The sequence below is a fragment of the Sinohyriopsis cumingii genome, chromosome 6 (assembly GCF_028554795.1).
Source record: "Sinohyriopsis cumingii isolate HCF-2022 chromosome 6, ASM2855479v2, whole genome shotgun sequence".
In the NCBI taxonomy this organism is placed as follows: Eukaryota; Metazoa; Mollusca; class Bivalvia; order Unionida; family Unionidae; genus Sinohyriopsis; species Sinohyriopsis cumingii.
In genome coordinates this window covers 134,979,591-134,995,736 of record NC_142966.1, presented here as the reverse complement: position 1 = coordinate 134,995,736, position 16,146 = coordinate 134,979,591, and the positions used below count along the sequence as shown (strand labels likewise).

The 16,146-nt window shown below is 40.0% G+C and overlaps 1 protein-coding gene across 2 annotated transcripts in view; it reads left to right on the top strand.

The window, feature by feature from the left end:
* LOC149798047 (heat shock 70 kDa protein 12A-like) overlaps positions 1-16,146 on the top strand; it is an 84,366-nt gene that overhangs the window by 48,984 nt on the left and 19,236 nt on the right. The window lies entirely within an intron of this gene.

The window sequence follows — 16,146 nt, the reverse complement described above, 5'->3', positions numbered from 1 at the left end:
TAGACTAGGTTCATGATGGTGTCTTGTCAATTTAGGCCAGGTACCAGTGAAAAGTGGACACCGAAATCAATCTAAATTTGTACATATCTTAGATTTTGTTCCAGCGCTCAAGTCTATTCCATTTTCAGAACAAACTTCTGGATGACGACAAAAACATAGTAGAGAATCTAAACAATTAAATACGCTACTCGCGAGCGGTTATTGCTCGTCATATTATTATTATTATTATTATTATTATTATTATTGAATTTCAAGTTTACTTACGTATAAATGGAAAATATAGTGATAGTAAGTGGAAGAGATTCATATGACTTTTAAAATATAGAAAATTGATTATTAATTGTTTTGAAAAGTCGTATGTAAGAGTTCAATTGCGCTTGTGTTTAAAACTTTAGCTCAAACACCACCTTTAAATACAGATTAATCGTCTTGAAGTGAAGAATGAAAAAGATAAAACTAAATGTAACCTATAAATAAATATTTTAATAATTAACTAATTTTTGCGCTAATGAAACTAATGAGAAAAGATTTATTATATATATATATATATATATATATATATATATATATATATAGAGAGAGAGAGAGAGAGAGAGAGAGAGAGAGAGAGAGAGAGACAGACAGAGAGAGACAGACAGAGAGAGAGACAGAGAGAGATATCACAGCATTTTAAGCCAGTATAATATGGTGGGATGATTCACAAGGTATCCATCTGGAACTTGCAGCCATATTTTGCACTGCGTATGAATAACAGCAAAGTTCATCATTACCAGATTTGTAAGGATGACATTAGACAATATGTCGTGACATGATAAGCACGTTATTATAAGAGCCTGCATTACATGTCTTTCGCCCCGCTTGAGCTGTCCTCGGTGATAAAAGAAACAGACAGAGCAAATTAGAAACGAAAGCAGCATCGGCCATGCGTGTACTGACTGGGTGCTTCTCCATATAGTGTTAAAATACACGAGGAAGCAGCATTCCAGGCTGCTCCACTGATTTCACATATGCGGCAGGGATTGCACCGCAACTTGGTTTTGGGTGTAGAAGCTAGCTTGCATCGCTAACAATTTTCGACCACGCATATTCCTAACTGCGATCGTGGGAATATACACGCTCGTGCCGAGTGTGATTCTGAAAGAAGGAGCGTGACCCTCGTGTGAGCTGATTGGAAGAGATACTTAAGAGTGTGTGAGTGTGGTACAATATAAAACTTTTTTCCAGTAATACTAATTAAATATAAAGTGATAAAACAAATTATATATGGTGAAAGGAAACAAATCTGAGAGAAACTATCGCAGTGAGAAAATTAACAAATCCATCCTTATAATCGAGATACGAAGACAAATTTCGGGTTAGTAATGTACGCAAGAATGATTTGATAAAAACAATAGTTCTGAATGATGCAATCGTGAACTTTATCGTGCTAAATGGAATTCCTTCTTACGGACTTACTGACAGCGAGTGATAAAACCTGTTCGCGAAACCCAGGATTTTGTCGACGATCGTGATTAAATAAAAGTAATGGAATTCGCTGCGATAAATAAACAACACCGATTAAAATATAATCCTGAACCTGATAAAATATACGACGTCTAAGACTATCGAGATCCGCTGCAGAAACGACAAGTGAAACGTAGGGCTATAATGGGTGTTTTACTTGTTATTGTTAGTTTTTATATAGGTCAAAGCCTTATATTCCCACGCAAGCACGGGAGCACGCACGTGTGAAATTGCCAAACACGGATCATGCAAGAGGATAGAAGACGTAGACCGCTATTAATATGTTATTATCAATCAGTCGATTGCAAAATTATATGAATGATGATTGTGATTCAAATTTCTGAAAAACTAAGTACACTGTTTGATTACTCGTTCTTAACCTCCTGCAGATCCACTGCTCACCGGTTTCGGATCTATGCACGAAGTCGTGGGTAGTTGTCCATTTCCGCCAGCATCATCTCTAACTCGACCATGCTAATTATTTTATTCTTGAGGAACATCGGTCACTATTTAGATAGCCCCAACAATAATTCCGAATGGCACTCCAATAATAGTTGTCGTAGTCGTAATTCCTGTAACGCAAAATCGATTAGTTTATACGGCTGCAAGCCCATATACCGCATCAACGACAACACATCGACATGTTTATTTCACGAGCAACGCATTTCTCTTTCTGGATTCATCTGGCAGATGTTGTTCCACTTTTTGGTGTCGGTACCATTGATGGTCCATTACGATTCTTTTATTTATAATGTGATGGCATAGTTTAGTTGATGGAAAGGACGACCTTGTTCTAATGCAACACGCACACGCACTTGCAACCAGTTACTCTACTTTGTTATTGCAACTGTCAAACAGTGATCGAAATATCTACTTGGGGAATAATGCAGTTTAAGGCGAGTGTATGTTCTTGAGGTCTGGCATTAGGCTCATGTACAACTATGCTGATCACGCCATTGAATAATGTCTGAAACGATCATTCTCGTCTTCGCCTAAGAATTAGTATACGGACAAGCCATACATTGCTGAGCAAAAGTCACATTAGTACTTATCTCATTTGAGTCAATAGTGGGTTAGCATATTCATGGGTACTGTATCCGATGTGAGTTTAGCGTTGAATTCCAATTCCTTGTTGTTGATAAATTTGTGTTTTTTCACACTTGGCAGTGCATTCGACGATTGGGCGTTTTCGCGTTTTAGTGCTACAAATTCAAGGTGACCTCTAGTTGGTATTGGCGCACAGGGGTGCTTCCAGCTGTCGAGTTATATGTGGCCCTTAACAAGCTCATATTCCAGTGATTAAGATTTTTTGGTAGTACCATTCGATGTAGATATTCATCAGGAAGTGGATCGAAATTTCTATCGATCGTAGCATCCGTTGTCAGCCGGTTCCACACCCTGTCTGCAAATTCCGCAATCGCGTTGCCAATTTCGGAAACCATCAATTACATGTAATTATAAACTTAATCTTAAATATAAACGCTCAAGAGAGCTAAGTACACAAGTGGATGGATGTTGATTCATTCAAACTGAATTTCATCTCGCACAACTCATGATAATGGTACCGTAATTATTTTTTAACGTTTTGGTCATATTTGTGTCGTTTTACTAGAAAATTGTAACTATTTGAGCATAAAAGGACGAATATTTATCAATATTGACATTATAACCTACACACTACTAAATCCGATACTGGAATATGACAAGCTTGCCCGGGTTAACTCCAATATCAACCCGGTTGGTAAACTCAGTCAAATCCGTTTTGGGGACAAGCCTGGTCATATCAACATTAGATCCGCATAGTTGGATGGTCGAGCGTGCGTAAATAATATTGATATTTTGTATACATTAAAATCAAGAAGTGTTTGCGGTGTTGATGCTGATTACTCTTTGCTTACCGCGAGTGCTTGTAATGAACAAGACGCCACATATGGTGCCGTCCAACATAGTTTCTAAAGTCAGCGTTGAATAAAACAGCGGTCTGTTGCCTACTGCATTGGGTAAAATAATCAGCAAGTTCAAGTGGTGTTGCAAGCCCATGCTAGTCAAAATATAAAAGAGATCCGGGTATCTCAACGTACGTAACCCAATGAATCACAGGTCCAGATGATGATCAATCCCGGTTAATGTTTCCGGTTTCCCGATTCCGGAGAGAAACCTTTGTCTGCGGGTTCATCCCACATAAAAACACTTGGCAAATGTTTGATCGATTTTCCATTGCTGATAAATCAAAAGTGGTCAGTGATAGTGTCAACTGGGCCATAACCGGAGAACATTTCTGCTTTGGTTTTCACTTCTGGAGGATGGAAGACCTTTTTCGTTTTATGCGTTCATCAACCGCCTTTTTCAGAGCCATCTAGTTTGCATTTATGTCGAATCTTAACGTAGCTACGCTTGCAAACGCAGGAGTCGCAGTTGCTACGAGCGCTGGAATGGCATTTAGCTGATTGGAATTTTTGGGGTCAACAACACAGGACTAATTTCATTAAACGTGTCGGATAAAGCCTCAGTGTGATCCCGCAATGGTTTTGTATTGCACTCTTTATTTTCCTAAGCTGTTTTGGGCTAAATCTAGCCTTAACGTAGTGATAGGATATTATTATTCATGAATGTAACATGTTCTAGTACGATGTTTATAAATTTAGACCAAGCTGGGATATAATCTTCTTTGAACCACTCAATCACTGCAATAACAGAGTCTTATATATGAGAATTACTGCATTAAGTCTATACTGATGCTACCGGTGGGTCCTCTTTCATCTCGGATTAGGTATGTCAACAGTCGAGGATACGAGCGAATTGATAGTTTTCAAAGCAAAATGCTTTCTTGTGTTCTTAGTGACCGCTAAACCTTCGTGATATTTCAGTCATTGGCAGTTTTGCAAATGTCTTTGGAATTTTTTAATCGGTTGTGCAGTTGGTCTACAATTTGAAAAAGTATAAACACGTGACAAAGTTAACGGACACCTTTTCGGATGCTTATTTGCCAAGATAACTCTCCACGGACTTCACTTTATTCGGTGTCTGTTGTAATCGTGATAAATGAAATTATTGATGTTTAGCCAGACATTATCAACAATGAGAAACGTGCGTCTGTTGGTACTGATGGACTCATTGATGGCATCTATAGAGTAAATTTGGATAATACAAATTTACCCGCATTCGGAAGGACAAAATTATCACTACAAAGTGCATAGTTGACGTTGTCCCTACGGTTTAACACGATTTCGTCGTTGGCTACAAAAATCATCTTATGAAAATGTATGCAAATGCTTATGTTTGTAAGAGGAATCGTGCAGGAAAACTCTCGGCGCAATATAATTGGGGCTGTTTGCTGTGCAAATCTGCCGTTGAAGGTTGGATTGTTCTCAAATAACTCCATTGTGGCTGTATCTGATATTATCAGGGTGTTTGATTATGTCTTCTATGAACATAGTAGACGTGCCAGCAGACCCTGCGTAATCGTCGCTGTATGGGGCGAGAATTGTTGTAGCAACGTCAACATTGTCAAGAAATGCATCAATTTCGTTTCTATCGACGAGATAACGGGACCTGCTGAACAGCGCCATGATACCCTTATTTAGAAATATGATTTAAGTTTTCATCGTATGCAGTATTGTGGTATTGTTGTCTTGCACAAACTTTCATTTGACGTCTAAGATTGTCAAGAACGAAAGAAAATACCGATATGTATCCAGGAACTGGCCCTTATTTGTCTGATCCCTAACCTAGTACGAGTAATATTGATAATTTTGTTTGACTTGTGTTAGCAACAATGTAACCATGTTGAGCGACTTCGTTGATGATGTTACTAACCGAAGCTGACATTATTGTCGTTGATGTGAATGTGATAACTTTTCCGTTCAACCTTTGGTTATCCAGTCACTTATTTTTGCAACCACTCTCAAATTGACTGAACCGCTTACAATCCTAGAATTTTAAACTGAGCCTCACCAGTTTTTTATGCTAACAATAACTCACATTGCAACTTGTGTAATGATTGGCGCAGCACGCAAAGATACGACCGTGAGCACCTCTGGTGATCTTGTAAACAATCCCCGTACAACATCACCGTATCCAGTTCCGTAGTATAGCGCGTTAACGGATTTTCTCGCGTCAACGCATACTTGTGAGGTCGATCTATAATGTACAAATTGTATCATAAGTATGATCTACCCGCACAGGATTAGCATATTCCCGCCCTGGTCCAAAAGAGTAAAACTAAGGTATATCAACCGGGGATTGTTACATGGACGTAGGATTAATCGATATCGGATCACCAGGGGGAACCAAAATAATATATGACCGAACTAGGCTCGCGAGTTTGATGCTTCATACGTGCCACTAATAGCACAACAGGTTAGATTAACCTGAGTCACTGAGGTAAATCTAACGATGTCTGGTGCAAAATTGTAACTGGTACTATCAGGTCCGGCACGTAGAATTCGTTGGTCCTCTGGAGTCTTGTTAATATTTTCAGACCAAAAGGAAACTGTTTTCCAGTGACGACTACAAAATATCCATCGCGTACGGTGGAGATTCGATGGACATGGCGGAGCTAAATGTGGCGTAGAGGACGCATAATCTGATTTTAGAATCGTGCTTGGTTGTTAAGGTGTTTCCAACCGGATATCTTCGTTGAATAATTCAATATTGTACCCGCCAAGAGAAAGTCCAACAACGTTCCAGGTACATTAAAATGGCCGCAATCGAATATTAGGTTAACTCCGATAAACAATCAACAACTCCAATTTAATTTCGAGTGCGACATCTTTCATAGCGGTGACTGGTGTACAAGAATTCTGACAATTCAGGTTACGTCGATGAAATTGTGTTCATCACGGTTACGTTTCAGATTGTGTTTTCAACGAGAAGCTACATTGCTGAACTGATTTTGCGTAAAGTATACTAATAATAATATTGAGGACCTTGTAAAGCGCCTAATCCTTAGAAACTCTATGCGCGTTACATTAGACAACACAATAAAAGCACATATCATTATATAATTACAAACAAAACACACCGTGAAATAAATAAAAAATAAACATGAGGTAAATATTTAAGGTAAGGAAACATTATTAAGTCTTTTAGTCTGTTCTTGCAGTCGAATGAGGTGTGTTTTAAGTGCGCTCTTGAATGAGATCACTGTGTCTAAGTTCAGTGGGCAATTCGTTTTACGTTGCTCGTTCCGAGTGTGCAAAAGAACGGTGTCCATATGACTTCATTTTCATAGTGTGAATGATGAGACTATGAGTGTCTGAAGAGGAGCGTATCTTGCTAGTGTTTACACGTGGGTGAGATCGGATATTTATGGTGGATTGGAGCCCTTCAGTGAAACGTAGAACAGAGAAACGAATGTTGCGTTTGATTTTGGATCGAATGGATAGCCAGAGTAGGGTACAGAGCAGGGTTGGGTGTGCTCTGAGCGTGGTTCTCTAAGGATGATCCGAGCAGCTGTTGTTTGAACCTTTTGAAGTTTTTGGAGTAGATATTGAGACGAACCAGACAGAACTGAGTTACAATAGTCCAGCTTTGATACTACTAAGGAACACACAAGTGTTTTAGTGGCATCAACTGAAAGATAATTGAGAACGGAGCTGATGCGTCTCAGCTCAAGATATGCAGCCTTACATATGTACATGACATGTTGGTAAATGAGAGAGTACTGTCGAGAGTAACACCTAAGTATTGTACTGACTGTGTGAATTTAATGTTGGTGTTGCTGATATTCATTGTTTTATGTAAAGGATGTAAATGAGAAAGTCTTTGTGTTGTGATCAGAATGGCTACATTCATCTGCATCGTGTTATATGTCATCCATGATTTCAAATCGGAAATGCAACTCTCTACATCTTGTACGGTAGCATCTACTTCAGTTGATAAATCATGAAGTGTTTCAATTGAACGAGTACCCACTGTTGTGTTAATCACCGATTTCTTCAATGAGTTCATTCATCAACGGGCGAAATTGTTCCGGATCACCAATGTCGCTTTATGAGTAACCGTTCACAAATGATGCGACCTCGTTGATGACATTTTCATGCTTGCCCGAACTGATGCCAACCGTTCATTAAATTCGTGAGGGCCACATAGTCCACCTCTTCTACATTTTAGTTGCTGTGTTTGTTTTAATAGTTCTTGCATTCTAAGACTTTTTTCAGTATAGTTGAGGATGCTTGCACCTCGGGTGCATCTACGAATTTGGTTTCTGGTGAAAGTGATAAATGTATTATTGTTCTTTTGAAATGACTGTGGGTGTGGGTGCAGAAAGTTGGGCTTTATACAAAGGTTATACAGGCTGAGATACGTTAAGTTGTACAGCTTCATACTATGTCCCATAATACCTCAACAGTTTCATTTTTCTCTCTTAAATGCATTATAAATAGCTTTACCAAAAGATTTCAGGTATCACCAATAGCATGTCTCTTTCCCTTAAACTCTATATATACCAACTGAATCATTTTAGTCTCTATGTGACCTTTATGGTCCACTGAAGTATCAACAATCTCTGACCAGATTGATAGGGAACAATAACGTTACCATTTGTTATCTACGGGCGAGGGAACAGCGGCGCCATTAGGCAAAGCATGTGCATGAGAGGAATTGTAAGTTGTTCCCTGCGATGCATGACTCACAACAAAATCTATTTGTATTGCTACAGTGAATAAAGGCACGGACGTTATTGACGTTAGTCGTAAGTTGATTAACAATTACATGGTGCCCTTAACTCTACTTAGTAATTACATCATGAAAACATTCACAAGGTGGTGCCAATTACGACAAACTCACCTAGATGTTTTGATGTAGTTTAGTCCGATATTTCCGTCACTAAGTCTAATTTGCTATCTACGCGAATTTGCGCAGCTCGAGCAAACACTCCATACATATAATGTGTCTGGGATATTTTTCAAAAGTTACACGTGTGACTGCTTTTGCTTTTTCTTCAGAGGCATGTCATCCAACGTGAGTGAGTACATTTTGGGACTCAGTCCCACGTATTCCTGGACAATGGGCTGTCCGATCACTTATCTGTGAACTTATCAACAACCTTTCCATTGATGTTGCTAAACCGTAAATGATCTTTCGAATAATCGCACGCATCAAGTCGTTTACTGAAACGTGGTTCAATCACGTCCACAGATGCATTATTGTGATAATATGCATCAACAACGAATCCGCATCCGTGTAACGCGTTTATACATTGTCACCGTCACGCGATTTGACTGTATCGTAATAAAATTAATAAATGAGCAGCTTAGATTAGTCTACGTAGATATAATTGGTTAACTTCAGCTTCGACGTTTTACTGTGTACGGCAAAGAGTCCACCATCAAAAACATTTTGAGACTAAAATTCCGGGTCAGCACTCAAAACGTGGAAGCTTGTCTTGTATTGATTTCCCAAACACAGAATTGTTAATTCGTTTGAAGCAATCTTTCTCAATCTCACTCCTGGCCCTTGCATCATAGCCTAGTCAAGATACATAAAGTAACTTTTTGGTGTAGCAGGATGAACCATTGTTTGCTGGTGTGTAGTCATTGGCTGAAATACCTCCGCGAGACAACGCTAAATGGGATGCCTCTATGGATGGCAGCTAAAGTTTCAGCAAACATTTCCTATCCGTTCATGTACTACTAGGGATACACTTCTTTTCTAATTTATCAACTTGATCTTGTCAGGATTATTTATGTTTCATCGATTATTAAGTTTGTAGCTTATGGACTAGCTTGTCCAGGCTGGAATTCATAAACTGCAGTGAATCAATAAATTGAAGCTGACCAATTCAAACATCATATAGTTTTCCAAGTAAGTGCGGTTTACGCATATTAGAGCATTTTATACCGCTGCGACTTGTTGCATAACCTGGTGGCCATGTTACCCACTGAGGTTGTCAAGCAGAATCGCATTTATTGTTTGGCTTAGTTTATTTTTGTAACTGAAGATTGCATGGGTTGTGCGCTTCTAACCGGTAAAAACCAGTCATGTAGCAGTGGTCGAGTTCATTGGAACTTCCATCACTTCCAAAGTGTTCATTTGAGATCCAGCATAGATTGATCGCAAAACACTCACGAATATCATCACTGGTCGAAACTGTGTCGGCGGGCGAAAATATATGTTGTGTAATGTAGTTCTTCATAACCTCAAGCAATTTAAGAAATTCGTCAACCGAGTCCTAACAACAATACAACATTGTTCATTTTAAACTCACATATCACTGTGTCGCCGGTTTTCGCAACTGTGTGCTGCATTTCATACCAGATATTATTCACGGACTAACTCGAGTTGCTGAGTTTACTTATAGATCATAGGAATTTTCCGGACGTGAACCCTAGCAGTTGTATGACGATATTAGTCCCCCTGAAGTTCCTGGATCTCAGCGGACAAAATGGATTCATAAACTAAACAACCTCGTTCTAGCCAACCTCAACAAGATTAATTGAATCAGCAAATGTTTTCTCGATCATCTCTAGATCCCCACGTGCATATTATATCATCACTCCGGTAAATATGCAATCGCGAGAGTGCGTCAGTTATCGTAGTAGCGCATTAACTAGCCGCACTCATCACACAAAATTCGTGAGTTTAGATCTCCCGGACCAGTAAATTTCTACCAGAACGACTAACTCAGCTGGCATTGTAGTTTGTCTGACCATCAATAAAAGCCTCACCGCCAGGTAGCTTTTTATTAGAATCAATATAAATCGATCCTTGGGATGGATCATGGGTATCTCAATGGTGTGTGTCCCAAATAGTGTTTCTCTCGAATAAATCGTTCATGTACCTGGGGTGGGATCGTTTCTGATTACACAATAACCATCCAATATGTGCAAAATAATCAATGCATTAACAGTTTCACGATGGGGGTAGCGTATTCAAAGCTATTAAATGCCCGGCTCAGTAAGAAACATCTTCGAATGTAATTTTGAGAGTTGAGAATTGGTTGGCCTTTCACAGAAAATGTATACGTGCCAGTGCGAACCAACAAGGGATATGCCTCAGCCGGTTTGTTTTTTCCGTTCATCGATGTCTTTCCTCCACGCTTCAATATTAGAGGTAAGATGTATGAATTTCTACGCAATCGCCTCAATAAACACAACTGATTGTTGTACTCGGTTTTGAGCATTTACAATTATGCGGTCACAGTAGCCAGATCAAGGCTCTTTACAGCAAGATTACTTTTTTCGATCAACAGATATCCACGATTATGTTTTATTGATAAGCTCTGTAGTTAATTTTTCAATCGCGAAAATGTATATTCGTGCTTGGTCTCCGAGAGATTGTCGGGCATGCTGATTGCTTCAAGCAACCCAATCACTTCCAACCTACATATGGGCCGATCCCCCCCCCCCCCCCCGAGTCATGTGGCGGCCTAGTAGACAGCCAACATGAACATTATCAAAAAAATCGCTTGATACCCTCCAAACATCAGTGTTTTGTCCGACAATATCACGACGATTTATTTGTAAGCAATAACTTCGGCCGCCATTGACCAATGAGGACTCCAAAATGCATATCCACGACTGACTGATTAGGCCCAGATGTTCCAGTGAAAAGTAATAAATCGGAAAGGAGTTTCTGAGAAATCTGCAACCCTTTGGCGACATTCTGATCTCTCCTCATGAACGATATCACTCTCTGGAATGTTCATGCGAAATTGTTCTGTTCAAAATCATTCAAAACTTCATAGGAATGTTCTTGATGCATTTTAAGTCACAAGTGATACTTCAGACACATTAAGAAGGACAAACGTCATCGGATTTATTCTGATTAATTAGCTGTTGTGTGTCCTGAAACGTTATGACTACATGTCACGGTACTGAAAATCATTGTTAGGCGCTGATCTACCACCTGAACAGACCCAGTTATGTGCCATGGTCATTATGAACCACGACAGCGTAGATTGACATCCCGCTGACATAAATGACAGTAATCGTTGTTCGTCCGTGATGGCATCCTGAAGGACAGGTTATTCAGCGTAATCGCTATTCCACGCTGCAGTCGATGATACATTTAAGCCTGTAGCGCACCAAGTTGTTTCAACGTCAACGCTGCGTCGTCTTAGCACAACAGTGTGTTTAGCATCAAACATAACGTTTCCAATACCCTTGCCGAATCCTAAGCTGTACAGCAGTAGAATCAAGCATGAACATTGACAGTGGGCGTTAGTTTGTGTTTGACGAAGGGCAAATACCAAGCTCGGCGCTGGAGTATCAGCTTGCAAAATAATAAAAGCAGCACATGGTTTGACTATCATCCCGGGTGACTCTAGCTCAGTAACGGCATCTTATGAAGTTCGTACTTTAAGATATATTTTTTGCCAGCATTATATGTGATATCTCTTTCGAAAATCATTAACATACCAGTAGATATATAATAATCACCAATCACTCCTATATTCTGCCAATGCAGGTATTTTCGTGGCAATGTCGACGTTGTTTAAGTACGCTTCGATATCTTTTCCATTGATGGTGTATCGGGCGCTGATAAAAAGGGCCACCATTCAATTGTTGACAAAATCACCTCGTCGCACAGTCGTGTATTGATTTTCTTCTACTTTCAGAGGTTATTGGGTCACTCACACAATCACTGTTGCCAAACAAGTTACCTCGCTGCATTCTTTATTACATTTTTGACTCAAGAGGGATTGTATGCCGTAGACGGTAATTCAATTGTGCCAACATTTTTCTCAGGGACCATCTTTGCTACGGGCTCCACTAATAGTGCGGGTGCGAGTGCGGCACATGGCCAAATTAACCTGTCTAATAGTTATTGTATTGCCTAGAATCGTTTTTAATCAGGTCACCAACGGCCCCAGTTGCTTTATTCTTTACCTGTTTGATGACTTTCATGCCAAGTCGTTCTGCAACGTTCTCCAATATGCAACGTTTTGGAGAACATTATTCTGAACAGACCCTCGACAAGGTCACAGAGGCCATTGCACTAAACTGCTTGGCATAAATACGCAAGCGAATTTATATTTCGAACGGACACTGCTATTCGTAGAAACATGATGTGGTTTAATGTGAAGTAGGTGTTTAACTTGGTCCGTGAGCTTCAAACTCATTCGTGATGACGTATTGTTTTGGCACCGCAGATAAACCTGATCGGTCGGTAAGACCGAAATCAGATCACCCGAGGATACATCTGGGCATAATCTCTATAAAACGTGTATCTGAGCTGCTTGATGTATGCTTCACATATGTGCGATGATTGCTATCTTCAGTGGATGGCATTGCACGTTAAACAGACCTGACTTGATATTGACAATCCCCGGCGCATCATGATGTCCGTCACCGACAGGATCATAATGTATCAGCTAGCCCCAGAAAAACCGTATGCTGAGCTAAAAATCACAGTAAACGGCTACAAACTGAGCGCAGTGAACATATTCACCTAGCTTGGCAGCATCTGCTCCAGAACGTCGAAATCGATGGCGAAGTTAATGCCAGGACTACAAAGGCCAACTTCGGCAGATTACGCACCAAGGTTTGGACCAGAAGAGGCATTAGTTTGCAAAGTTGAAGGTGTACAGAGCGGTAGTACCCTCTGTGAAAAAATATGCCAGCGAAACCCAGACAGTGTATCAGCGCCTTGCGCAGAAGTTGAACCACTTCACTACCTGCCTCTGAGGACTCCTAAACATTAAGTGGCAGCACAGGATCCCAGATGCTGAAGTCCTTGCCCATGTAAGCCTTCCAAGTATCTACACCGTCTTGATGCAATCACAGTTGTGGTGGGCAGGCCATGTAGCTCGCATGCAAAACAACCGGCTTCCAGGCAAACTATCGTATTACGAACTTGAACAAGGTAAACGTAACAAAGGAAGCCAGAGTAAACACGACAAGGATACCCTGAAGACGTCATATAAAATCTTTGGCATTAACCATGACATGTGAGAAAAAACTGCCCAGGACTGGATCGTGTGGCGCTCTCCCATCACTAAAGGTGCTGAAGCTTGCGACCCCAACGTGGCAACCGCTGCAGAACAAAGGAGGGAGGCCAAGAAATCCGGAGCCAGTAACGCCAAAATCAGCGCTGCTAGCATCCCATGTCCACAATTCCACATAACATCGGCTTCATCATGCACCTACACACCCACAGCCCATATATTCCCGTTAAAACACTAAAACACTGATGAATAAAGTATGTATATATATATAATACGCACGTAATTGCGTCAGTACAATATCAAACGTACGACCAAGCGGTGCCGCGATGCCACGAAGAATGCCACGAAGAAATATGGTTTCAAATATGGGATAGTAGATTGATAGCAACCCGTCGGGAACCACTGATGGCCTCGCTAGTAATCTGGAGGGTGACGTGGTTTTTCTCTCACTGGAAACTTTGTCTTTGGAGTTTACCATGTTAGTTCTCCTTGTGCATAGGAGCACATATTTGGTTCACTCGACGTGGATATATTTTCCCATCACTGTTGCCGTTCTTCACGTCGATCTTCTTATGCTTCAAGTTACAGTCGCTGCCATTCTTAGTTATTGCACTCCTCGATGGTCCTCATGAAATTCTTCCAGCGGTTTCTTGCAAATTTGTTCTAGATTTACCGGCTACTCCAGATGAACATATTACGCCAATCATCTTGCGAGATATCGTTTCGTAGCCGCAATTTAAATCTGCATCTGTTTTTATAGTCGTCAGGGGACAATATGACCACATTGTTGAACATGATCATACAAAAGCGATATGTTTTGTTAAAGTTTGTATTGCTCTGTTTAACGCTGACGCATACCCAGGGGACGACTCAGCTACATCTTTGAATTTGTCTTCGAGCGCAAGACGGGAAGCCTACAATAACTCGGAAGCGTCTTGAGCGGCTCGTTCGGCATTTCTTGCGGCCAAGAGAGGCTAATGGGTTTCCGTGGATATCTCCTACGTGGTGACTCTGATTGATGCAACGTCGCCGGGCAGTTTATTTTTTTCAAATGTTTCTTTGGTCACATTGATTTATCAACGGGACAAAGTCTGGTCAAATCTCGTGGTAAGATCTTCAGGCGTGGATTGACGTTCTTGTAGTTGTTTACTTGAGGTTTTCTTGTGCTGGCATACTTTTTATATTGACTCGATTCGTTGCTTTGATAATCATTCCGTTTGACTTATGCGTGCTATTTACATTTATGACACCACTCTCGTCTACAAAAAAAACGTTTTGTCAGCCATTTGATATAGTCGAGGCTGATTTGGTATCGTATGCGTTTATCAGTTACGTTTTACTAACAAATCCATACTGTGTGACCTGCGCTAGCGAGTAGAAATTCTTCAATCAGTTGTGATTCATGAACCTGATGCACATGTCTCGTGAATGTTTCGAAACCCGAGCTCTTCGATCCCCTTGAAAACTATCAACATTGCTGTGTCACATAAATTACGTCCCTGTTTTTGTGACGTCTACGAGAAAATATTCGTGCGTGTTTTATCAAGCATTACATCATGGTCTTACATGACAAGATTGTTTATATCGCCGTCGATATCGTCGATGACGACGGTGTCATTCATGTCAACAATATATCAACTGGTTTTGTGTCGCCGTTTGTCTTTACACACTAGATTTAAATCCTTGAGGATATCGTACATGTGCTGGTCGTCAGCCAACGGTTCTGTCAGAATATGATTGAACAGCTTGATAGTTTGAATTTGGGAATGCCTCTAGTGCTTTTTTAACTCGAGCGTTTTACTTGCAAATAAATCAATTACGCCGAGAGATACATTAGATATAGAAAATCATAAGTTCATGTTGTGTACTATACAAAACATAAACGGAGAAGCACGGGTAAACTTCTGTAGTCACGAGGACGACATTGCGAGCACGAGCGGGGTATGAGTGCATCATAGTAAATTTAGCCGCCAAATCTCTACCACACAACGTGGTATTTATTTGGGTCGTGTTAGTGGATCCGATTGTTTAACTTGACGCGTGGAAAAGATGTCGACAATGGTTTCAACAGCGAACTCATCCTTGCGAAAATATTCGTACGGATCCGTCAAATTCCATGGAAGTTTCACCACCTGACGGACGAACCGGTCAGGATCAAAATGTATTCAACAACAGCTTTGATTTCGTGATCTTGTCGATTTGCGCAGGAAGATTATCTAACTGCTAACTAGGTCTTAGCCAAGGCGGAACGATTCGATTGAGCTGAAAATACTTTTATCTTTAGAAGCAACTCTCTCTCTCTCTCTCGCTCTCTCTGTCTCACTCTTTTATATATATATATATATATATATATATATATATATATATATATATATATATATATATATATATATATATATATATATATATATATATATATATATATATATATATATATATATATATATATATATATATATATATATATATATATATATGTATATATTATTATTATTATTATTATTATTATTATTATTATTATTATTAATATACCGCGCTGTACGAAGCAGCTTGCAATGAAGTCGATACAAGTGGTGGTACGTCCATGGATACGAAAAACCATGGATGTGAATGAAATCAAGGTGTGTTACTTGATTGGTATCATCATCGTACCGTCGCCAGTCTAGAAGGCGTTTGCTCCGCTGTGCCAAAATAACATTCCTTCCCAAACTCTGCCATATACCGAGTACGATGGCATAAAGATAACCCTGATG